The sequence below is a fragment of the Pseudorca crassidens genome, chromosome X (genome assembly GCF_039906515.1).
Source record: "Pseudorca crassidens isolate mPseCra1 chromosome X, mPseCra1.hap1, whole genome shotgun sequence".
Classification (NCBI taxonomy): domain Eukaryota; kingdom Metazoa; phylum Chordata; class Mammalia; order Artiodactyla; family Delphinidae; genus Pseudorca; species Pseudorca crassidens.
In genome coordinates, this window is record NC_090317.1 from 55,045,004 (window position 1) to 55,072,304 (window position 27,301).

The 27,301-nt window shown below is 34.0% G+C and overlaps 1 pseudogene; it reads left to right on the top strand.

The window, feature by feature from the left end:
• Nucleotides 1–2,255: 2,255 nt before the first annotated feature.
• On the top strand, nucleotides 2,256–2,349 carry LOC137217652 (U6 spliceosomal RNA; annotated as a pseudogene).
• Nucleotides 2,350–27,301: the final 24,952 nt, after the last annotated feature.

A 27,301-nucleotide genomic window follows, 5' to 3' on the forward strand; every position in this document is an offset into this window, starting at 1 on the left:
GCAAAACACAGGCAATAAAAGATAAAATAAACTAGTAGGACTACACCAATCTAAAAAAGTTCTGGATAGCAAAGGAAACAATAAAAAAAATGAAAAAACAACTATGGATAGAAGTAAATATTTGCAAATCATATATCTGGTAAGGGATGAATATTAAAATTTGACAAGTAACTCACACCACTCATTAGCAAAAAAAAACCCAAAACAAAACAAAAGAAAACACATACAATTCAGTTAAAAATTGGAGAGAAGAACTGAATCAACATTTTTCCAAAGAAGACATACAAATGGCCAGCATGTGCATGAAAAGATGGTCAAACTCACTAATCATTAAGGAAATGCAAATCAAAACCACAATGAGTTTGTAAATGCAAATCAAAACCACAATGAGTTTGTCACTTCACATCTGTTAGGTTAGCTATTATAAAATGCCAAAAGATAATTTTTGTTGGAAATAATGTGGAGAAAAGAGAACCATTGTACACTGTTGGTGGGAATGTAAATTGTACAGGCATTATGGAAAACAATAGGAGACTCCTTAAAAAATTAAAACTGGAAATATAATATGGTCCAGTAATTCCCACTTCTGGTTGTATATTCAAAGGAAATAAAATATATGTCTCAATGAGATATCTGCACTACTTGCACTCATTGCAGTATTGTTCACAGTAGTCAAGATATGGAAACAGTCTAAGTGCCCATTGACAGATGAATGGCTAAAGAAAATATGATACATGCACACACACACACACACACACACACAAACACAAACTGGAATATTTCTCAGCCTTTATAAAGAAGGAAATTCTGCCATTTGTGACAACATGGAAGAACCTGGTGGACAGTATGCTAAGTGATAAGCCAGAAACAGAAATACAAATAACTCATGAATCTCATTTATAAGTGGAATCAAAAAAAAAAAAGTCAAACTCATAGTAACAGATAGTAGAATGGTGGTTACCAAATGTTGAGGGGTGGGGGAAAAATGAAGTTATTGATCAAGGGGTGCAAAATTTCAGTTATAAGATGAATAAGTTCTGGAGATCTAATATACATTATGGTGACTATAGTTTATAATAACATTGAATACTTGAAATTTGCTAAGAGAATAGATCTCAAAAGTTCTTACCACACATAAAAAATTATATATAGTAAACATATGAGGTGATGGATATGTTAATTAGCTTAATTGTGGTAACCTTTTCACAATGTATACATATTTTAAAATATCGCCTTTTACTCCTTACATACACTCAATTTTTATTTGTCAATAATACCTTAATATAGCTGTTTTTTCAAAACTTTTAAAAACACAAAGTGGAGTATTGAAGTCTCCTATTGTTATAGAGCTACTTCTTCCTTCAATTCTGTCAATGCTTGCTTCATACATTTAGGACCCTTGATGTTTGGTTCCTTCATCCTTTTTGTGTGTGTGTGTGTGTGTGTGTGTGTGTGTTTGTGTGTGTGGTACGCGGGCCTCCCACTGCTGTGTCCTCTCCCGTTGCGGAGCACAGGCTCCGGACGCGCAGCCCAGCGGCCATGGCTCACAGGTCCAGCCGCTCTGCGGCATGTGGGATCCTCCCGGACCGGGGCACGAACCCGCGTCCCCTGCACCGGCAGGTGGACTCCCAACCACTGCGCCACCAGGGAAGCCCCCTTCATCCTTTTTGTTAGAAAGCATGTGGTTTGGTTATTTCTGTAGATTGGAACTGGTTTTAGTTTTGATACAAATAGAAATCAATGTAAAAAGGAAAATGTATTGTTTATATAGATTTTATGTTGCAGTAAATGATTATGCATTCACTACATAAATTCAGTGAGACATTTATCATGTGAAACCATATAAAAAGGTTCTTGTAAAACATAATTGATTCTATCTTTACCTCTGAATTTACAAAAAGTACAGTGACATTATTCAAAGGGATCTTTCTTTCACTGACACTGTAAAAGTTGAAGAAAGAGTGTTTAACTCCAATAATTAACTCCTTATCTCAGGGACCTCTGCTAAGCTTTATGGAAACGTAGAGACAGGGGAGGAATAAATTTCCCCACTCCTAGCCCCTAAAAATGGATAGCTATAATCCCAATCACTGCTCTACCAATAAGGTTTCTTAAAATACCTTATAAAATAAAAGAGGTTTTCTTTCTTCTTTTCTATAGGTCATGCATCCAATTCATCCAAAACACTCATCAAGTTACCTAGGTATAAATAAAAGGAGGCAGAAATAAGCTTTACATCATTCTATTTAAAATCAGTGCTTGCTTTGGCAGCACATATACTAAAATTGGAATGATACAGAGAAGATTATCCTAACCCCTGTGCAAGGATGACATGCATTCCATATTTTTAAATTCTGGAGAGGGTGTGGAGAGAAGGGAATCCTCCTGCACTGTTGGTGGGAATGTAAATTGATACAGCCACTATGGAGAACAGTATGGACGTTCCTTAAAAACTAAAAATAGAACTAGCTTATGACCCAGCAATCTCACTACTGGGCATATACCCTGAGAAAATCATAATTCAAAAAGGGTCATGTACCACAATGTTCATTGCAACTCTATTTACAATAACCAGGACATGGAAGCAACCTAGGTGTCCATCAACAGATGAGTAGATAAAGAAGATATGGCACAAATATACAATGGAATATTACTTAGACATAAAAAAGAAATGAAATTGAGTTATTTGTAGTGAGGTGGTTGGACCTAGAGTCTGTCTAGGTGCAAAATGAAGTAAGTCAGAAAGAGAAAAACAAATACCGTATATTAACACATGTATATGGAATTTTAAAAAGACGCTTCTGAAGAACCTAGGGGCAGGACAGGAATAAAGACGCAAATGTAGAGAATGGACTTGAGGACACGGGGAGTGGGAAGGGTAAGCTGGTCTGAAGTGCAAGAGTGACATGGACACATACATATTACCAAATGTAAAATAGATAGCTAGTCGGAAGCAGCCACATAGCACAGGGAGATCAGCTCCGTGTTTTGTGACCACCTGGAGGGGTGGGATAGGGAGGGTGGGAGGGAGGGAGACGCAAGAGGGGGGAGATATGGGGATATATGTATATGTATAGCTGATTCACTTTGTTATAAAGCAAAAACTAACACAGCATTGTAAAGTGATTATACTGCAATAAAGATGTTAAAAATAAAATAAAATAAATGTGTTATAAGCCTTCTCGTATTTAGTACCATATTGGTAGGATTATTAAAATACATAAATCTATATCAAGGTTGTTCAGTTTGTTCCATATCCAATTCCTATTCATGGAGTCAAAGAAGGATCAGTCCTGTGGACAGCTTTGTACTGTTCTTAGATTTACTTGGTAAGTAGAACTCTTACAATCTATATTTGTATTGGTGTTTTCACACTAGATAATTTAAAATCTCACTTTATGTGAAACATTCCTCTTTTAAATTAATGGATATTAAAAGTTGCATGGAGATTGAGTCTACATATTCTTAAGAAAAAATGTTTCTAAAAATAATTTTAAGTAACAGGGATTTAATTTTAGTTCTGTGACCTGTATTTAGTTTTGATAATTTTTGTAACTTATAGTTCCTAAATGATAGAACTTGTAAGCCTTTTTATTTCAATAGCATAATTTGTAACAAATCTAAATTATTGAAGAATCACTGTGTTTTTAAAATCAGAATTGGCATATTTGCCCACAGGGAAGTATTCAAAAAGGTCATCAAAAGATAAATATTCTCTGCTAGAATATCATATAAGAAAAGGATATAGAAGAATTTCAATTGAAGTCCTAAGATATTATATGAGGTATAATCAAACAGCAAGAAGAATTTGTTGATTGACTCAGACATTGATGAAATTATCATCCTGGTTCTAACCATAGAAAGAAGGAAAAAGAAGGCATTCAGGAAAGATTTAACTTTAACAGTAGAGACTGAAAAATCTTACAATACTTGCAACTTTAAGAATCAGTGTTTTTAATGATTTCTAAAATCTGGCAAGATTTAGAAATGCTCTCTTAGCAAAGTGAGCATTGCACTATAGAAAGAGCATGAGGCTTTGAAGTCTGGCAGACATGGGTTTCAGTTCTAGATCTATTATTCAGTAGCTAGATGACTGGGAAAATTATTTGAACTCTCTAATCCTCAATGTCCATATGTTTAAAATAAGACATATTGCACAAGAAATGTGTGTGCATGTATGTGTGAATATTAAATGGATGATTATACCAAAAATGACTTAGCACATGTAAGAGTTTCAAGAAACACTAATCTCATTAACCCTATACTTTATGTTTAAAATATATATTAACTTTATTAATGATACTATAGTGTTTGTGCATTTTAATTTAAAAAAATATCTTCACATTTTCCATCTGCTTTTTCAGAAGTGAAAATTTCATTCATCTATGTTCCAAGTAATGGGGATGTGAGTGAACAAGCTGCAAACCCTATCCTCAGGCAACAATTTGGTAACAATACAAACAATAAAATTTAAAAAATTAAAATACAGTGTGAGAGGTGATATAATACACTGGAACGGGATACAGAAACACAGAGGAAGGAGAAACACAAAGAAAAATCAGCAAAAAAGTGAGGAAGTAGGAATAGAATTAAAAAAAATAAACTTTAATGATAAGTCATAATTGAGAGAAAAAAGAGAACAAAAAATTTTAGGGAGTTTATAGACATTTTATTCACAGTATAATACTGTTTTCTAAGGGCATGGACATTGATCAGTAGGCTTATGTTATTGGAAAACCCAGATGAAAGTGACATATGAAATAATTTGTTTGGATACATATAATGGAAAACACCTGAAAAATTATCTACTCAATAAATATGTGTGAGGCCCTCACAATGCAAATATCAAGTATTCCAATGATTTAATGTCCTTTTATTTTTAATTCATGCAACTTTGTGTCATATAACACATAAAATATGTTTCCAGGTGAGAATTACAGGAGTATTCAGAGATTTTTTTATTCTGTGAATAATTTTATAAAAAAAACATTTAAATTTCATTACTTAAATTGTACCCTTTTAGGGTATTTTCACTTTTATTTTATTGATTATCCAGTTCCCCCTTCTCAGGCAAGTCCATCTTATTCCTTTTTATTAATTGTACAATTTCCAGCTAAGCTGGCTGAGAACTACTCTGTCTTCAAAATTAGAGTTGTCTTATTTGCCTTTTCAAGATCTTTTATGTCAATTGTCACCAAAACTAGAACGTACTTTATTTTTAATTATTTTTGCATTCTACCCCTCCCTATGGTCCCTCAAAGTAAGCTTGGAACTTAGTTGAAAAACTCCACTTAAACTGGTTACATTTTCTCAGCAACATCACATACTACAGAGAACCTCTTTTAATCCACAGATGTTGAGGCAGCACAAGACATTAGCTGTCAAAGTAACTCTCCATAGCCACCTGCTATTTGCATGCAAAACATGCCTCCCTGTTGGGGCCACAAAAGTAAATGCATTTTTGAGGAAAAAAAGTACTGGTTTAAGCAATGACAGAAATTTTCTTCTCACAAATTACTAAATTTATCTTTATGTGACAAAAATAGCAGGAAATTACAAAAGATGTATAATAATTAGGAAGAAAACATTTTTGCAAGAAAAATATTTTTTAAAAGTCTCAGCCTTGGGGCTTCCCTGGTGGCGCAATGGTTGAGAGTCCGACTGCTGATGCAGGGGACACAGGTTCGTGCCCCAGTCCAGGAAGATCCCACATGCCGCGGAGCAGCTGTGTCCGTGAGCCATGGCCGCTGAGTCTGCGTGTCCGGAACCTGTGCTCCACAACGGGAGAGGCCACAACAGTGAGAGGCCCACGTACTGAAAAAAAAAAAAAAAAGTCTCAGCCTTTATCACCAATAAAAAACTTGAAACAAAAATATAGTTATTTGTTTAGCATAATACCTTTTATGGAATAGGAAGAGTTTATACTAGATATGTTGAAGCTATTACTTTAACTACATAGTATGGAGACTCTTTCATTACCATAATTTAAATATTAAGTTATTTTCATTATAATCTGGAAAAACCTGCATAATTGATTCTCACACTAGCTCAGGATATACTATTCAGTATGTCCTTAACACATGACTAGACAAACTATTGTTAATAAACATATTCATACTATTTTAATGATGTTCCACTGCAATGAACTGAAACTTAAGAAGCTGATCTGAAATCATTGTCTCAACTAACTTGTTATATGTGAATTTTTAAAAACAATTAAGATTACAATTAAAAACTGTTCTCTAATTTACTGTTGAAATGAGACTATCCAGTCATAGTCTACCGCACATTCTCTCCAGAAGAATATTTCCATTAAGCTAGTCAAATAGAAATCGAAGTTGTTATATGTGTTCATGTGTGTATGTGTAAGAGAGAGAAAGAGAAAAAGGGAGTGTTGGAGAGAAAGAGGGAGAGAGATAAAGAGAGAGGGCGGAGAGTGAATAAGCAAAGGCCTTTATTCTTGTCATATATTAATAAAGTGAATATGTGACTAAGTGTATACCTTACACCATGATATGTAAAAAATTATACATTCTCTATTTTCATAAATGCATGGAAGCAGCATGATACTTTGCACCCAAAAATTAAGAACTAGATAAGGAATCAACAAATTAGACTGCTGCTTTTTTAAGGCTTGGCATTTCAAAAATATTATTACCTCATTTTATAATAAAGAAAATATAAATCGTAACAGTTACTGCTGAAGAAATTTGTCTATTACTATTGTGAATAGTATAAAATAAATCCAACATCTTAGACTTCGTACAATAGAAAGAACTACTTTTTATTTTCTGATGGCGATCTTATGTCCTCTATAAGTGAGAAACAGCCAAAACAGTAGTGACAACAATATTCACTGTTAAATTAAGATAAGTGGAATGCTGCCTAAGAACAAAACAGAAAAGACAGGAAAAGTATGTATTTCGAAACATTAAATAGATCTGCTCCCAGGTAGATTAGCTTGTTATATCAGTTGTGTTAAATGGAATTATTTCAAATTATTCCTAACAAGATATTATACTTTCTGTTTCCAACATACTTGAAATGAGATACCTAAAGTGTTTTACAAATATAAAGACATTAAGGTTTTTGTGTCTCTGTTAAGTAATGACAAGATACAAGATACACTATTTCCTCAAGCATGTGGAATTTGGGCATATTTTCTTGACTTACAAGACAAAATGCTAAACTCCTTTTCAAGAAAAAGAATCATGTATCCCTTCTTTGGTCTCTTATATTGGGATTCCTTTTAAATATGTTCAATAATTTTCATCTAGTTTTTTCCTTATGATAAAAATTAATGACAAATGAAAAGTGTATGGAAAAGTGCTATTAATATACTTTACCAGTTTTACCTTGTTTCTCTAAAGTAAAATGCATTCCAGTGATGCATAATCTCCACAGATTCCCTTTCCTACTTTGTAAACCTTTGAGAGACCATCTTAAATTTTGAAGAGCTAGAAGCAAATAATTATTTATAGAATCTTTATAAAGCGGTTACAGCAAATCGTTTTATTTTCACTAGACAAATAGCAGCTCAACATATATACTGTGTTACCTACCATTGGGGTTGGACCTAATGATCCATGTTCAGGTTGTGATTTATACAATAACGTTCTATTTAATTATCCCTTGATCACGTGGCGCTACCTTAATCTATTTCCCCAGCTTTTCTGCAGGAATTAAACATATTAAGTAAAAAAAGTCACAGTCCTTATGTTACTCTTGAAGAAATTAGGAGCTTTATGTAGATAGCTTCAATATTTCTGACCTTAAGAACTTTATTTTATACACCATGGCTTTTAAAAACTGAATTAAATAAATAAAGATAAAATAGAAAATCTTTCCAAAGAGAAAATCTGATTCAACAATGACAGAAGTGTGGGTTACAAAATGTACTAGACGGGCTTCATCTGGAGATCTATTTTTTGTTCTAAGCCTTAGGCAAGCCACTTAAACAGCCTCAAGTCTCAGGCTCCACGTGAGGACTTTGGATGTGATGATCTCTAATATTCCTCCAGTTTTAAAATTCAGTGATGATCAAACTGTGCATTTTTGTTCCAGTGATCATTAAATATAGTGTTACTTATTTTACCATTTAAAGCATGGCTTTTAAAAAAAAAAAAAACATGAATTGATACTTGAAAATTGGGCCAGGTATTTTCATTCCCATTGGGGACACCCGGCTTCCGGATGTGTATTATAATGGAGTTTGCTCCTATAAATCCGGTTTTTGCTCAGGAAAAAGGGGAAACAATCTGCACTGCTATAGCAAAGAGCCCTTGTAACTTTCAGTAGGTACTTGTTTTTGGACAAGTTATCTGTGGTTAGAGAAAGGCCATCACAAGACATGACAGTCCCCATCTCTCTTAGGGTCAGAGGTTTGAGAGATTTAGGCAGCAAAGTGTGCAGAGCAGACAACGCCAAAGGTGACAGAGGGAGGTAAAAGCAGTAAATATAACTTGGAAACCTAAACAGTTTGTACAAGTATGTGTGGTGAATTAAGTAGGCTGAGAAGTGAGAATTACAAGCTTACTCAATGAAACTGTGAATGCAGAATTATCAACCAATATTTTTGAATAGTTAAAAAGTGCAAAGTCCTGTGCTAAGCACAGTAGAAATACAATGATAAATCTGGCTTGACCCAGCCATCAAGATCCATGTCTACAATTAGGAGAGAGAACTAAAACGTATAGAAATAATAACAAGGTAGAACAAGATTAATGCCATAAAATGGAAAATAAATTGCTACAGTAGTTCAGGAGAAAAGAGATTTATTCTTGGAAGGGTAAGGGAGGATTCCATGAAAGAGACAGCATTTAGCTGGGCCTTAAAAGATAAATAGAATGCTGTGATTTGTGGGAGAGAGAGAATTGGAAAGGTAATGGGCATTCCAGACAGAGAAATGCATATTAGCAAAGGAAGTAGACAGGCTGTACAGAACCTGTAATAAGTTGGTACTAAATCCAAAACTTTGACCGAATTGCGAAAACACGAGGTTGATGAAAATAGACTCTACGATTTCTGGCTTTTTGTTACAGAGCATAAAAGGAAGTTATGCTAGATAAGAAATAGGAAATATCATAAGTCCTACACAACTAGACGTGTTTTTAAGCTGAGTGGCTTTCTGGCAAGTCTTTCAAAATAATCTATCGTGGATACTCATAACTTTACCTCTTGGATGGGAACATACTAGAGAAAAGATGTGAGGCTGGAGTGGCTTCCACATCTAGCAAAGGAGTTGAAGAGGCAAAAAAGTGGCTAATACAGACTGAGCTCCAGCTTCTCCCAAGTTCACCGATAGTAATTCCTACATTTTGCTTGGGCTATAAGCCACTACCTCCCCTGCACTACACTCAAGAGTTCTTGTGGACCATGCTACTGAGTGTTGTTCTAATGGGTGCTCAGGAAGAATGTACCTTGGGGTAATAATAAAGTTATATCATAGGTTGACTTTTGCCTCTTGAGTTTTGTTTTTGTTTGTTCAAGTACAACTTTACTTCTAAATGATAAAGAAGTCTAAGATCTCGGGCAAGTATATTTATTGGCTTTGGTCTCTTTCCGTGGTGAGTAAAGCATGATTTTTGGTGGAGTTTGGAAAACAAGAGGAATATTTTTTACCCCATGTGAGATAGTCTCAAGAAGACAATTTAATCAACCCAAAGGACCCCTACAAGGGCAACCCAGAGAAGCTTTAACTTTTGTCAGAATACTTTAAGAGTAGGCTGATTAAGAGTTCCTGGTGATTTCCTTAACTACTTTGATACTAACCATAGTGGTTTTTAAAATATCTGTTACTCTTGAAATATAGCTGCTTTTTTCTTTGTATTTTTCTTTTAAATGAGCAATGGCTATATTTCTGTGAGAGAAAAACAAATGATTTGCTTTGAAATATTTAAAACACTCTACTGTATTTAGACCAGAAACACACCAATATCAAATTGCATATTGATAAAATCTATAGGCAATATATGATATTACAGTGCCTTCTTGCAAGCTAGTAGATTGTTTTCGGGTTGTACAGTCAGACAGACCTGAATTTGCATCCCAGTATGACCACTTAACATGTTAGGTAATTAAATTTTTTCATTATCTCTTTCCAGTCTTATTTCTCCTGTCTGAAAAATGGGAACAATTATTTATTTCATCTGTTTTTTGCAAGACTTAAGTGAGATAATGTGCTAATTACCTGGCACAATACATGGCAAGCAGCAGGTATGCAATGAAAAAATTATATTCGTATATAAGAATGAAGGCATTTAGAAGTATCCTTGAGCAGCCAATCCGATACATATAATTAAAAGAAGGAACTACTTTATGCACTCATTATGATTTTGGGGTCCATGTATTATTTTTATTATTCCAGGAAATACTCATGCGCATAGAAAAATATATATATATATTTTTTCTGGTAGAAACTACCCAAATGTAAACTCTACAACAGAAGACACAATAATTGTCTTCTTTGCTGTTGTATCATTGACTTCTGAAAGAGCATTGGATACACAATAGGACCTCAACTAATAATTATGCAATGAAAAATAATTGATATCCATTTAGGGAAACCACCTAACATAGACATATTAAATACATTTCAAACATGTGGTTCTTCATAAAACATTTCTTGTGAGTTAGCCTAAATTGTATTCTTGTGTAACAAAGTTTCCCTTCTCAAAAGCTAAAGTTCACTTCAACCCCCAAAGGGAGACCCAATGGAAGCAAATTAGCAACACCTCAATGTTAAATTCAGACTGATTTTAGAATGCATGTAAACGAAGATGCATTTTCACTACAATGCTGTATGCAGAAAATATAAAATATATTCTTAAGAAGGGATGTGTATATGATTTTTCTATTTTATTTATTTATTATTATTTTTTTTTCCAGTACGCGGGCTTCTCACTGCTGTGACCTCTCCTGTTGCAGAGCACAGGCTCTGGACGCACAGGCTCAGCGGCCATGGCTCATGGGCCTAGATGCTCCGCGGCATGTGGGATCTTCCCGGACCGGGGCACAAACCCGTGTCCCCTGCATCAGCAGGCTGACTCTCAACCACTGCGCCACCAGGGAAGCCCAATTTTTCTATTTTAAATTCATGTTTATAAAACGTAGATCAAAGCTGTATTTTTGGTAGTAGTTCAGAGTGTTAAGATGATTACAATAGGGAAACTTCTGTATTGAATTGTAATACTTCACTATATTTCTCAGTACATATTTACCCATATCCAAATTTTCATATATTAAAGCTAGTGATGAAAATCTATTTTCAAAGCACTAGCATTTTCTATTTTATGTCAGTACTTTATTTCACTGTGGTGTTTCTCACATATCTGAACCTGATATTGCCTACATTAAAAATAAAATATTTTAATTTGATCCATGTAAATGTATAAAACACAATCAATGTAGCTTTTCCTGTTAGTCTAAGATTATAGTTATATTCCAACAATTTTAATGGTTAAATTATTTCCCAAGTTTATATGTTTGTGTTATTAAAGGGAAGTATTCTAATGTCCTAAATTAGTTGGACAGATAACACATTTTAATGACAAAACTATGTTAGCTCTCATGTTGAAAAAACTTAAAAATCTGTACGTTTTCCTTTTATCTAACACGTGGTTATTTTCCATCTCCTTTTGAATTCTGCAAGATTTAGAAACATGCTTTAATATTTATCAAAGCATGCTGAGAATTTTTATTAATTATTTATTCAATTATCAAAATGGGGCAGCATATCAATATAACTAATAATGTACTAGAAGAGGAAAACCATTTTCTCTGAAAATCCTTGTCCATATGTTTTGTGCATGGGGATGTATTCCTTTAAAAAATACAGTTAATCTTTTGCTTATTTCAACAAATTAAATGTTTAATGAAAATATATTGCATGCTGAATCTCACAGTACCAGGTACATAGTGAATATTTGTGGCAGATCAGATAGCTGTCCACCAAATATTTGTGTTCACTTTCCATAATAGTGAAGGTGTGGCTGGAAAATTGCATAGATGAATATATAACTAGTTCTTACAAAAAAAATGAGTGAAAGTGATGTATGCTTCCACTTACAAATATGGTATATAAAACTCTCATGTATGTTCTTCTCCCCTTCTAACAGGCTGGTATAAAAAGGAACAACATGATAACTTCTGGAGTCACATGATGACATGGTAGAGACAAGATGGAAGAAAACTGGAAACACTACTTGAAGTAGAGCTACCTAACCAGGGACACTTGTAATGGATAAATCTGTTTGTGTGTGTTTACAGTTGGAGTGAAAAGTGGGTTGGTATAAAACTAAATTCTTGTCTTCCATAATAGGAAGTAAATAAAAATAACAATAATTATGTAACAATAAAAACAATAATAACACTAGCTCCATTTATTAAACACTTATAATTCACTAATCTAAATGAGGTAGATACATTCAATAGTTGAATTTTTATTACTCTATGATCAGAGTAAGAACTCTTGTCATCACCATTTTATGAATTTATGAATTTGGACACTGTTCATGCCCAGAAGGTTTAAATAAATTGCCCAAGATCACGTAGCTAAAACTGTAGGATTTAGATAGAAACCCATGCTGGCTAACTTAAGTCTGAGTTTTTAAACACTACCCATATCAAAGCTTTGTATTGCCTCACATTGAAAAATCAAGAAATAAGAGAAAAAATATTATTTAGAAATATTAAGGAATATATAAGAATAATGTAAAAGAAGTGAAAATGTTTGAGTCTGCAGAAAGGAGTTTCAGGGCAGGGAGAGACTGAGCCAAATGACTGTGATTTCTCATTATAAGCTTGGTAGAATTTTTTTATTTCAACTCTATGTAAATGTATCACTTTCAAAAATAAGAGAAAGGAGTATATTTCAAAATACAGCTTGTGTATATTTATTACGTTACATGACTTCTCTATAGTGTCCAAAATCCCACTAAAACATGTGGTTAGAAAATGAGAACAAATAAATGCTTACATAATAGTGGACACCCTTGTCTTGTTCCTGATCTTAGAGGAAATGCTGTCAGTCTGTTTCTGCCTTGTAAATAAGTTCATTTGTCTTGTTTTTTTCTTAGATTCTTCAAATAAGCGAATCATATGATATTTGCCTTTCTCTGACTGACTTACTTCACTTAATATGATAATCTACAGGTCTACCCATGTTGCTGCAAATGGCATTATTTCATACATTCTTATGGCTGAGTAATACTCCATTGTGTATATGTACCATATCTTCTTTATCCATTCCTCTGTTGATAGACGGTTAGGTTGCTTCCATGTCCTGGCCATTAAATATAGTACTGCAATGAACATTGGGGTGCATGTATCATTTCAAATTATGGTCTTTTCTGCGTATATGCCCATGAGTGGGATTGCTAGGTTAAATGGTAGTTCTATTTTTAGCTTTTTAAGGAAACTCGATACTGTTCTCCATAGTGGCTGTACCAATTTACATATGCACCAACAGTGTAGGAGGGTTCTGTTTTCTTCACATCGTCTCCAGCATTTATTGTTTGCAGATTTTTTATGATGGCAATTTTGACTGTTGTGAGGTGATATTTCATTGTAGTTTTGATTTGCATTTCTCTAATAATTAGCAATGCTGAACATCTTTTCCTGTGCATCTTGTCCATCTGTATGTATTCTTTGGAGAAATGTCTATTCACATCTTATACCCATCTTTTGATTTGGTGGTTTGTTTTTTTGATATTCAGCTGCATGAGCTCTTTGTAAATTTTGCAGATTAATCCCTTCTTGGTCACAACATTTGCAAATATTTTCTCCCATTCTGTGGATTGTCTTTTTTTTGTTTGTTTTATTTATGTTTTCCTTTGCTGTGAAAAAGCATTTGAGCTTAATTAGGTCCCATCTGTTTATATTTGTTATTATTTCCATTACTCTAGGAAACAGATCAAAAAAGATATTGCTGCAATTTATGTCCAAGAATGTTCTGCCTGTTTTCCTTTAGGAATTTTAGAATATCCATATTTACATTTAGGTCTTTAATCCATTTTGAATTTATTTTTGTATATGGTGTTAAAGAATGTTCTAGTTTCATTTATTTACATGTAACTGTCCAGTTTTCCTAGCACCATTTCTTGAAAAGACTGTCTTTTCTCCATTGTATAATCTTGTCTCCTTTGTCATAGATCATTTGATCATAGGAGCGTGGGTTTATTTCTGGGCTTTCTATCCTGTTCCATTGATCTATATTTCTGTTTTTGTGACAGTATCATACTGTTTTGATGACTTTAGCTTTGTAGTATGGTCTGAAGTCAGTGAGCCTAATTCCTCCAGTTCTGTCTTTCTTTCTCAAGATTATTTTGGCTATTCAGGGTCTTTTGTGTCTCCATACAGATTTTAAGAGTTTTTTGTTCTAGTTCTGTGAAAAATGCCATTGGTAATTTGATAGGGATTGCATTGAATCTGTAGACTGCCTTGGTTAGTATAGTCATTTTGACAATATGATTCTTCTAATCCAATAATACAGTATATCTTTTCATCTGTTTGTGTCATCTTTGATTTCTTTCATAGCATCTTATACTTTTTGGAGTACAGGACTTTTGTCTCCTTAGGTATGTTTATTCCTAGGTATTTTATTCTTTTTGATGTAATGGTAATGGAATTTTTTTTTTTAATTTCCCTTTCTGATTTTTCACTGTTAGTGTATAGAAATGCAACAGATTAGTGGGTATTTATTTCGTATGCTACAACTTTACTGAATTCATTGTTGAGCTCTAGTAGTATTCTGGTAGAATCTTTATGGTTTTTTATGTATAATATCATGCCATCTGCAAATAGTGACAGTTTTACTTCTTCTTTTCCAAGTTGGATTCCCTTTATTTTATTTTATTTTTTTCTTCTCTGATTGCTGTGGCTAGCACTTCCAAAACTATGTTGAATAAAAGTAGAGAGTGGACATTCTCATCTTGTTCCCGATCTTAGAGGAAATGCTTTCAGCTTTTCACCACTGAGTATGATATTAGCTATAGTTTTGTCATTCATGGCCTTTATTATGCTGAGGTATGTTCCCTCCATGCTCATTTTCTGGAGAGTTTTTCTCATAAATGGGTGTCAAATTTTGTCAAAAGGTTTTTCTGCATCTACTGAGATGATCATATGGGTTTTATCCTTTAATTTGTTGATGTGGTGTATCACACTGATGGATTTTTGGTTACTGAAGAATCCTTGCATCCCTGGTATAAATTCCACTTGATCATGGGCTATTATCCGTTTAATGTATTGTTGTATTCGGTATGCTAGTAATTTGTTGAGGATTTTTGAGTCTATGTCAATCACTGATATTGGCCGGTAATTTTCTTTTGTCGTGAGATCTTTGTCTGGTTTTGGTATTAGCACAATGGTGGCCTCATAGAATGAGTTTAACAGTATTCTTTCCTCTGCAGATTTTTGGAGGTGTTTCAGAAGGAGAGATGTTAACTCTTCTCTAAGTGTTGGATTGAATTTTCCTGTGAAGCCAACTGGTCCTGGACTTTTTTGTTGTTGGGAGTTTTTGTTTTTGTTTATTTAACATCTTTATTGGAGTATAATTGCTTTACAATGGTGTGTTAGTTTCTGCTTTATAACAAAGTGAATCAGCTATACATATACATATATCCCCATATCTACTCCCTCTTGTATCTCCCTCTCACCCTCCTTATCCCACCCCTCTAGGTGGTCACAAAGCACCAAGCTGATCTCCCTGTGCTATGAGACTGCTTCCTACTATCTATGTATTTTACATTTATATGGAGTTTTTAAATAATGGTTTCAATATCACTGCTTGTGACTGGTCTGTTCTATTTTCTATTTATTCCTGATTCAGTCTTGGGAGATTGTACCTTTCTAAGAATTTGTCTATTTCTTCTAGATTGTCCATTTTATTGGCAAGTGGTTGCTTGTAGCAGTCTCTTATGCTCCTTTGTATTTCTGTGGTGTCCATTGTAATGTCTCCTTTTTCATTTCTAATTTTATTGTTTTGAGCCCTCTCCTTTTCTTGATGAGTCTGGCTAAAGGTTTATTAATTTTGTTTATCTTCTCAAAGAACCAGCTTTTATTTTCATTGATCTTTGTTATTGTTTTCTTTGTCACTATTTCATTATTTCTGCTCTGATTTTTATGATTTTTTCCTTCTACTAACTTTAGGTTTTGTTTGTTCTTCCTTCTCTAGTTGTTTTAGGTGTAAGTTTAGGTTGTTTATTGAGGTTTTTCTTGCTTCCTGACGTAAGATTTTATTGCTATAAACTTCCCTCTTAGACCTGCTTTTGCTGTGTCCCATAGGTTATGGATTGTTGTGCTTATTTTTCATTTGTCTCTAGATATTTTTTGATTTCCTCTTTGATTTCTTCAGTGATCCATCAGTTGTTTAGGAGCATATTGTTTAGCCTTCACGTTTGTGTTTTTTACAGTTTTTTGTCATGTATTTTATTTTAATCTCATAGCATTGTGGTTTCAAAAGATACTTGGTATGATTTCAATTCTCTGAAATTTACCAAGGCTCGCTTTGTGGCCCAGCATGTGGTCAATGCTGGAGAATGTTCCATGTACACTTGAGAAAATGTGTATTCTGCTGCTTTTGGATAGAATGCTCTATAAAATGTCATTTAAGTCGATGGGGTCTAATGTGTCATTTAAGACCTGTGTTTCCTTTTTGATTTTCTATCTGGATGATATGTCCATTAACTCAAGTGCAGTGTTAAAGTCCCCCACTGTTATTGTGTTACTGTTGATTTCTCCTTTTATGACTGTTAGCATTTGCCTCATATATTTTGGTGCTCCTATGTTGGGTGCGTATATATTTACAGTTGTTAGATCTTCTTCTTGGGTTGATCCCTTGATCATTATGTAGTGTCCTTGTTTGTCTTTTGTAACAGTCTTTATTTTAAAGTCTATTATGTCTGATATGAGTATTGCTCTTCCAGGTTGCTTTAGTTTTCTTTGCATGTTTACCTTTAGTTTAATTTTACCTTTAGTGTATCTTTAGTTTAATATAATTGGAATACCTTTTTCCATCCCCTCACTTTCAGTCTGTATGTGTCCCTAGATCTGAAGTGGTTCTCTTGTAAACAGCAAATATACAGGTCTTGTTTTTGTATCCATTCAGCCAGTATATGTCTTTTGGTTGGAGCACTTAATCTGTTTACATTTAAGGTAATTATCTATATGTATGTTTTTATTGCTTTGTTGTTTGTTTATGTAGATGTTCTTTCTTCCCTTTCTCTTTTGTTCTCTTCTCTTGTGATTTGATGACTAACTTTAGTGTTGTGTTTGGATTCCTTTTTCTTTTTTCTGTGTGTATCTATTTTAGATTTTTGGTTGTGGTTACTATGAGGTTTTGATATAGCAGTATATATATATATAATTGTTTTACGTTGCTGGCCTTTTAATTTCAAATGCATTTCCAATATCCTGCATTTATGCTGTCCTCTCTCACAATTGCTGGTTTTGAAATCATATTTGTGTGCAGATGATTTCCTACCTTTACTGTTTGTTTGCCTTTATTGGTGAGCTTTTCCATTCATAAATTTATTGTTTCTAGTAGTGGGCTTTTCTTGTTTCCACTTAGAGATGTTCCTTTAGCATTTGTTGCAAAGTTGGTCTGGTGGTGCTGAATTCTCTTAGCTTTTGCTTGTCTGTAAAGATTTTGATTCTTCTAACAAATCTGAATGAGAGCCTTGTTAGGTAGAGTATCCTTCGTTGTAGGTCCTTCCCTTTCATCACTTTAAATATATCATGCCACTCCCTTCTGGCCTGCAGAGTTTCTGCTGAGAAATTAGCTGATAACCTTATGGAAGTTCCCTTGTACCTTATTTGTTTCTTTTCCCTTTTTTCTTTTAATATTTTTTCTTTGTCTTTAATTTTTGTCAGTTTGATTACTTTCTGCCTCCATGTGTTCCTCCTTGGGTTTATCCTGTATGGGACTCTCTTCGTTTCCTGAACTTTGGTGACTGTCTCCTTTCCCATGTTAGGGAATTTTTCAGCTATTATCTCTTCAAATATTTCCTCAGGTCCTTTCTCTCTCTCTTCTCCTTCTGGGACCCCTATATTAGGAATGTTGGTGCATTTAATGATGTCCCAGAGGTCTCTTAGGCTGCCCTCATTTCTTTTCATTCTTTTTTCTTTATTGTGTTCTGTGGCAGTGATTTCCAATCTTCTGGCTTCCAGCTCATTTATTTGTTCTTCTGCCTTAGTTATTCTGCTATTGATTACTTCTAGTGTATTTTTCATTTCAGTTACTGTATTGTTTACCTCTGTTTGTTCTTTAGTTCTTCTAGGTCTTTGTTAAATATTTCTTGCTTCTTGATCTGTGCTTCCATTCTTTCTCCGAGATCCTGGATCATCTTTTCTATGACTACTCTGATTCTTTTTTGGTGTAGATGGCTTATCTCCACCTCACTTAATTGTTCTTCTGGGGTTTTATCTTGTTCCTTCATCAGGGACATACACCTGTGCCATATCATTTTGTCTAACTTTCTGTGATTGCATTTTTTGTTCCTCAGGCTGCAGGGTTGTAGTTCTTCCTGCTTCTGTTGTCTGCCACCTGTTGGATGAGGGCTAATAAGAGACTTTGACAGGCTTCCTGGAGGGAGGGACAAGTTCCAGATGGGAGGGACACGTTCCTGCCAACTGGTGGATGGAGCTGTGTCTTGTCCCTCTGGTGGGCAGGGCTATGCTCAGGAAGCCTTTAAGCAGTCTCTCTGCTGATGGGTGGGGCTGTGTTCCTGCCATTTTGGCTGTTTGGTATGAGGTGTCCAAGCTCTGGAGCCGATAGGCTGTTGGGTGGGCCATGTCTTTGTGAGAAAATGGCAGCCTCCTGGAGGCTCACACCAATGAATATTCCCCAGAGCTACCCCTGTCAGGGTCTTTGTCCTCACACTGAGGCACAGCTGTCCCCTGCTTCCACAGGATATCCTTTAATGCTAACAGGTAGGTCTGGTCCATCTCTTATGAAGTCACTGCTTTTTACCCTGGGTGCTGGTGCTCACAAATCCTTGTGTGCACCCTCCAAGAGTGGAGTTTCTGTTTCTCTCAGTTCTGTGGGATTCCTGCAATCAAACCCTGCTGGCCAATGCCAGATGCTCTTGGGGCTCTTCCTCTCCTGTTTCCAGACACTCAGGCTGGGCAGCCTGACATAGGGCTCAGAACTTTCATTTCTGTGGTATAGTTGCTTTCCAGTTAGTGCATTGCCCTCCCACTGGGTATGGGATTTGATTTTATCATGATTGTTCTCCTCCTACCATCTCACTGTGACTTCTTCATTGTCTTTGGATGTAGAGTATCATTTTAGTAGGTTCCAGCGATTTTTTGTAAATTGTTGTTCAGAAATTAGTTGTGATTATGGTGTTTTTGTGAGAAGCAGTGAGCTCAAGTCCTTCTACTCCACCATTTTTTCTCCTTCATGACATACTTTTTATTGAAGGTTTAATTCTCAAATTTATAGTGATAACATTAATCAAGTAGGTGCTGTTTTAAAGGATGCAAAATTATGCAGTGTCCCAGAAGTGGCAAAGGTTTAAAAACTTACATACAACCACATCAAGGGTAATTTTTAAATTAGTTAACCTTTAAGAGATAAAAACAGGAAGCCTATGGTGTATGTATTTTGCTTTCTTCTTAATCTGGCTCATATAAAAATGGGTCTTTATTATATTTTTATCTATAATTTTTATATGCCTAAATTAAATCTTAATGATGTAAAAATAAATGTATTATAAATGCACTTTTATAATATAAATGTCAATAGAAAATAAATGTAAATAGTAAGTATTATAAAAATATAAGTAAAAACTAAATTTAAAAACATGGAGAATATTACTCCATGATATTGGGAGGTCTGTAAGACTATAAACTCCAGTCTAGAAACTGTCCTGTTGCTTGATGAGAATAACAAAATTCCTAATATTCATGTAAGTAAAACATATCCAATCTGATAGGCCCTTTAAATTGAAGAAAGGAGAATTCCCTGGTTGCACATTGGTTAAGAATCTGCCTGCCAATGCAGGGGACACAGATTCATTCCTTCCTCCAGGAAGATCCCACATGCCATGGAGCAACTAAGCCCATGTGCCAGAACTACTGAGCCTGCTCTCTAGAGCCCACAAGCCACAACTATCAAGCCCACGTGCCACAACTACTGAATGTGCATGCCTAGAGCCCATGCTCCACAACAAGAGAAGCAACCACAATGAGAAGATTGCACACTGCAATGAAGAATGGTCCCTGCTCGCCGCAACTAGAGAAAGCCCACATGCAGCAACAAAGACCCAATGCAGCCATAAATAATAAATAAATTTATTTTTAAAAATTGAAAAAAGGTCACTATTGTAATTTTTATTATGTCAGTGTTTCCTTTATTTAGCTGATTGTACAAAAAGAGAAAATCTTACTGGGATTTGCTACATCTCTAAATAACACGAGGGTCATTATGGTAAATAAAAGCCATTGCAGCTCATAAGTAGAAGAAACATTTGGTGAAATACTTTACCTGTACAAGTTAGGTACGGTTAAGAGCTAAATTACTTTATGGTCCTTTGGTTGAATGCTTGAATCCTAAATGTCTACAATGGATGACTTATTTAGGGCTTGCAGTCATATATTTAAACTGAGACCTGTCTGCATGATTTGTGTTTTACTCTAACTATTTTCTTTTGCTCAGTTGCAGGAATAAATTAGAGGGAAACCTGGTTTTTACCAGAGTTGGAATGTTTTCAGGAAAACGTTTTTGAGAAAGAGAGGGACAACAGATTTGACCATGTGTGAAAGGAAGAGATTCTACTGATGGACACTGGGCACATAAACTGGCTAAGAAGAGGAGCATGGGCATGTGGTAGATGATAGACAATAAAAAGATTTTCCATTATATTTGTTACAATGAAAAATTATGATTCTGTGTGATGACGTGGAAGCACAGATAAATAGTTTTTCATCAAGTACAATTCAATTGTTCTAGTATATATGTACCTAAGATATCATAAAATAATTTCAACCTGTATGGCTTTACGTTTAACATTTTAATCAGAAAATGTGCTCAAGTACAGAACATTTCTTGGATATTCTGATGAAAATTCTAGCAATTTCAAATTGGCCAAAAGAGCATTTTAATAGCAACCTATTTAGAGCTTGGAGTTTGTGTTACACTCCTCTCTTTATCCTGATATTAAAATAGTATTGGTAACATTTGGAAGTAGTAAACATCTGAGAAAAAATGTGGAAGGAACTGTAGACTCCAGTTCACAGAGTGTGGGCAGTGAATTTGCAGCAGGTATCTGGAGGAAGTGGACAGTTAGAATATTATATTCAAAACATTTTGCAAATCTGATTTCTTCTTTTTTTTCTACTCAAAGATTCTTTTTTTTGTAAATTACAAAGATTAACCCCCCCTTTCATTTCTTGAATCTCTATGTCTTTCGTCGCCTTTTAGATAAAACTCCAAGTGGGCATTGCATTTTAAAAAATAAATGGAGGTCACTCCAACTTGGAATCCCATCTGTGAAGAAACACCTGCACAATTGCTTTCATTCATATGCTGTACTCATCAGTTTCACACCTGGAGTGCAATCAGAGAAACAATTATGATGCTTGTATGGAAAAGCATACATCTGAATTAATTTACAAAGTCTTTAAAAGTCAAAGAAATAGTGGTATATCTCATTGGACATATCCATTACAAAGACTTCAATATTTAGGAATATATTTTTTATGGTTAATGACATGGTTGAACTTTTAACATTTTTCTCAGTATTTGAATGTGTATATCTCTTAAATGGCTGACACTTTATATTTTCATAATCTTTACAAGATTAAGAAAATAAAAAAAAAACAAAAAACAAATGGACTCTCTATGTGTGCATATGTACAAATCTTTTTTCTAAATATTTTTTCCTTTTTGTAATAATATACTTTTCACAGAAAAAGCAACTGAAATTTCGCTGATACACAGAAAAATCTGTTTTGATTTTTATACTTTTGCTTCTATATTGGAATTCCAGGCAGTCATTGTAAAAAGTCTTTCAAGTAAATATAACACAGCTTTCTCTAATGTTTTGATTAATACCTTTTTTTTTCTCAACTAATGTCAGAATTTTCACTAGATTTTAGGTAACTGTTTGAAAAACAGAGCTCTGGAAAACTTGGTTTACTTAATCCTATGCAAGTTATGAATACTGGCTGTCCCATTCTACAATTACATAACTTTGAAAGAAGATAGTATCTCATAATGGCTAAAAGCTAAAGTTCTGGAGTCAAAAGAACTAAGTTCAAATTATGGTTCCACCACTTACTAGACATTTTATCTTAGAAAAGTTACTTAAAATCTTTAAGTCTCAGATTTTCCTCTGTAAAATGAGGATAATAATAATATCTACCTGCTGGAATTGTGGTGAGGATTAAATGTAATGTTTTTATGAGACACTTAAAATAGTGCCTTGCATACAATAAACACTCAATAAAAACTGTTAGCTATGATTACCCATGGTATAAATATTCCCAGCCCCTTCTATTGCATGCTTTATGTGAGGTATAATTTTAGATACCTACTCCAAAAATGCTGCTTATGGCCTGAAAAATAGAGAGAGAATAGGAGCACATTGTACTTCTGTTCAGGATTAGGGCAAGGGTTTAAGCACTCTGTGCAAGCCTATAAAAGGAGAATAAGCCTATAAAGGGACTTTGTCATTTCACCCTTGTACCAGGAGATACAAGAGGGGGGACACAGGCCAAGACAAACGGGTATGAGAAACTTGTGGCAGTAATTAATGTAGTAGTAGCAGTTATGGCCAGTGGTCGAAGTCAGTAGTCACTGTGTGAGGAGTGGATAGGGGAAAAATTCCTAAGTTAGATCAAAACATCCTAGTCTAGCTGGTACATCTGGGTTTTACTCTGGTTCCCCATAATTATCAGCTTAATTATAGGATGTTTATTTTGTTTCCAAACCTTATTATAATCTGGACCTTATCTTCCTTTAAAGAGCCGTGTGTCCTTCCTCTGTCTTCTTTTTCTCCAAGAATAAATAAAATAGGGAGCTTTTACATATTTTAATTTATTTTTATTATTTTAATTAGATTGCAAAATATAGGATTAAGAGACATGGCATCATATTCCTTCTTTGATATTAACCAAGCCTGTTCACCTTGAAACACCACATAACGTCTATTCTTCTTCCGCTTTTTAAAAAATAAGCTAGTATAAAGGTCAAATGAAAATAATGTGGCTCCTGTTTTTTGGTTGGATTGTTTTATAGTGTTGAAATTATTTTATCAACCCTATTAAAATTATATTACTCTCTTCTGTACTGAAGGACACATTTAAAATATGATAGATTTAATTTAGATAAATTTGAGGTCATTGAGAAAAGGAAAAAATAATGTTCTACTAGAAACTTCATATGTGGAAACTGCTCATAATAAAGATAAGGTATTTGAAGACCTCTTGACTGTCTACATCTTGAATGTTTTGATATTTTTAATTCTTCTAAATCTTATAATACCTTAAAAGAAAGGTACAATTTCAAGGTACAACTAATTTGATAATAATAGATAATTTCTAGAAACTGTACATGAACCACAACAGCATAATATGACTGATGTAGTTTCTGATTATTATTTCACTGAAAACGCTAATAAAACCAATGGAAAACGATAGTTAAATTTAATTTCTTTGTGGAAAGAAACATTTCAAGTTCATAGTGGTCCTGCTTATGCCAATCTATGCCATGAGATGCAGTGAAATATATTGTGAAGAAAGTGGACCATGGAGTCGGTTGTATCATATTGGACATTCTTTTTAATCACATTGTCTCTCCATTTCCTCTTATGAAAGAAAACAGAAATTAAATAACTACATAATACATTTGTTTTGAATCTTAAATTATATATATATAACATTGTCTAGCACATACTTGGTGTTTATATATATTTGATTTTCCCTTCCATGTCTGTGAGAGGAATAGATAAATTATTAATCATGAAGTGGTTTTATCATGGCTAAATTGACTTTGAGAATTGTTAAATTTTCAAACATCAGACTTTCCATTAGTCAATGAATTGATCAAACTAAACAAAATAATCCATGTGATCCAAAGTCTCATCCATTTATCAATTAAGATTAAGTGGTTAAATAGCTAAGGTACAGCAAGCACATCTGTGTCATTGTATATCTGAGAATCAGATAAGGTTAAATAAAAGGATCAAAGAAAAATATTGAAAAAATATATTCCTGTTAAAAGTACTAACAAGATTGAACACACTTTCATTATTTTGTGTAAATGTTGCTATTATGAACCACAAACTGTAAACCAGACAGAAAATGTTTCTTTAAAACAGGACTACATGCTCTGTAAAATAGAGCTAAATAAGAATAATATCCTTGTCACTAGCTTTTAAAACCTTTATACTTTAGAAGAAGTAATTAACCTTTCTTGACTTATGCAGAGAAGATTTTCAGTTGGAATTATTTTAATTATTATGTTAATACTCTTTAGTATCTATAGGTTGTTGAATCATTATGCTTCATATTACTCTAAATATGTTCCATATATATAAAAGGTTTTCAGTGGTTTAGAAATATTATAGGGAGAAAAATGTTTCTGAACAAATGGAATTCTTATGGATATAAATTTTTAAGAGAAATTTATTTTATTGTTCAGAGTCAATTGTCCATTATTCTTAATAGGAGAGAAATGAGAGATAAGTAGAATCTGTAGGTAGATTGCAGCCTACTCAGCCATTTAAACAATTTTTCTTCTCAGACATTTTATCCCATTTATTAACCAAAAGCAAAATTAACTAATTTGCTATAGAGGATCATCTTCTTCCACATTGTCATCAATTATTCGTTGATAGGATTATTAGTCACCATAAAATGGGGCTGTTATAGTTTCACTGACTTTACTGAAAACAGATATATATCCTGGCTATTTTGGGCTGCCAATACAACCCTTTTAGATTGGTTATCTGGTGTGATTTAGAACTTATCATTATGATATTAACTGGAATGAGTTTTCCAGGTATCCATACGCCCTGTTAAATTCAAATAATCAGAAGACTTTCCTCAGTGCTTTCTGAATTGGATCTACCCAATAGATTATGCAATCTACCCAAAATATACACTTTCTACCACATTTATTAAAAAATAACAAATACTAACAAACAAAATAGCTTGCTGGATATAGATAAGGTAACTTCCCCAGTAAATTCTATGAAATACTTAAGGAAGGAATTACAATGCTACATAAACTATTCCATAATATGGAAGAAAAGGAAATAACCTCTAATTAGTTTTATGAATACAGCATAACCTTGATATCAAATACTGACAATGATATCAAGAGAAGGAAAAATTTCAGGCCAATCTTCATCATGAATGTTGATAGAAAGATTCTAAACATAATATTAGCTATATGGATCAAGAAAAAATAAAAAGAATAACAAATTGAAACAAAGTATGTTTATAATAATGCAAGATTATTTTAACATTAAAAAACAACCAATGAAAATTAACACAATTGATTAAATGAGAAAATCATTTGACCATTTAAACTGATGAAGGAAACATAGTTAATAAAATTTAACAACTGCCTGTGATTGAAAGTTTAAAATACTAGAAATAAGAGCGAATTTCCTTAATCTGATAAAGTGTATCTACAGAAAACCTATATCAAACAACATCAATAATAGTGCAATGCTGAAAGATTTTTATCTGAGACAGATAATGACATAAGGATACCTGACATCACCACTTTTTACCTATTCTACTAGAGGTTTTAGCCAATATATTAAGGTAAATAAATAAATAAATAAAATTAAGAGTATCAGTATTCAAAAGAAAATAATAAAGCTTTTATTATTTCCTGATGCCATGATTGGCCTCTTAGAAAATACAAAAAAAATCTACATATAAATCATCAAAATTAATGTAGGAGTTTAGCAATTTGTTGACTAAAGGTAAAAATATAAAAGCAAATTTTATTTCTATATGCCAGCAACAGTTAGCAAGTGACATTTAAAATGTATAATTAACAATAATATCAAAAATATCAGGGGCTTCCCTGGTGGCGCAGTGGTTGAGAGTCTGCCTGCCGATGCAGGGGACACGGGTCCATGCCCTGATCCAGGAAGATCCCACGTGCTGTGGAGCAGCTGGGCCCGTGAGCCATGGCTGCTGAGCCTGTGCGTCTGGAGCCTGTGCTCTGCAATGTGAGAGGCCACAGCAGTGAGAGACACGCATACTGCAAAAAAAAAAAAAAAAAATCAAACACTGATACTCATTAAAATTGCAGGAGCTATACACAGGAAACAACAAAGTACTTCTGAAAGAAATTAAAGAAGATGTAAATAAATGGAGGATTATACCAAATTTATGACTTGTAAGATTCAGTATTGTAAGATGTAAATTTCCCAAATTATTCTATAGATTCAATGAAATCCAAATAAAATTTCCATCAAGTTTTGTTGTCGTTGACAGCATATTCTAAAATTTACACAGAATCACAAATGACAAATTATTCCACACACTTTTGAAGAATAAGATCAAGGTGGCTTGATGTACTATACTGAATACCAAGATTTATTATAAAGTTACATCAACAGGAATGTGTTAGTAGTTCAAGTGTTACCGAGTCCAAGCTCACTCTGCTCACTGCATGATAGGCCAATAAGTTGGAGATGAGGTGTTGAGGCAAGGAATAGTGAGTTTATTTGGAAAGCTGGGCATCCAAGAAAGTGGCAGACTAGTGTCCTAGAGTACCATCCTATTGGGGTCTGGATGCTAGTTTCTTTTATAGAACAGAGAGGGGGAGGAGGTGAGGAAGTAAAGTAAAAAGACCATAAGTCTTGCAAAATATCTCCTGGTTTTGGCCAGCCTCGGGGAGGGGATGCATTAATTTCTTCTTTTCTGCAGCCATTCACATGTGGTCAGGGTCAGCATGTCTCCCTGTGAACTGAACAGATACACTTTAGTAACATTCAGGCAGCCGGGCAGGGTTCCCCAAGGCAGGCCCTTATGTATGCCTATAGCTATAGACAGAACAAAAGCAATAGAAAGCAAAGGTAAAAGGAAAAGGAACAGATCCAATATGGAGTCAGATTTTGTTCTTCCCTGTTACACAAGTACGGCCAAATAGACTGATAAAACAAAAAAGAACACCTAGATATAATCCCACACATATGTGTTCACTTGATTAATGCCAAAAGTGGCAGTGTACCTCAATGCCAGTAGCATACTGTTTTAATTAATGCAACTTTGTAACATATATTTGAAATTAGGAAATGTGATGTCTACAGGTTTTTTTCTTCTTTCTCAAGAG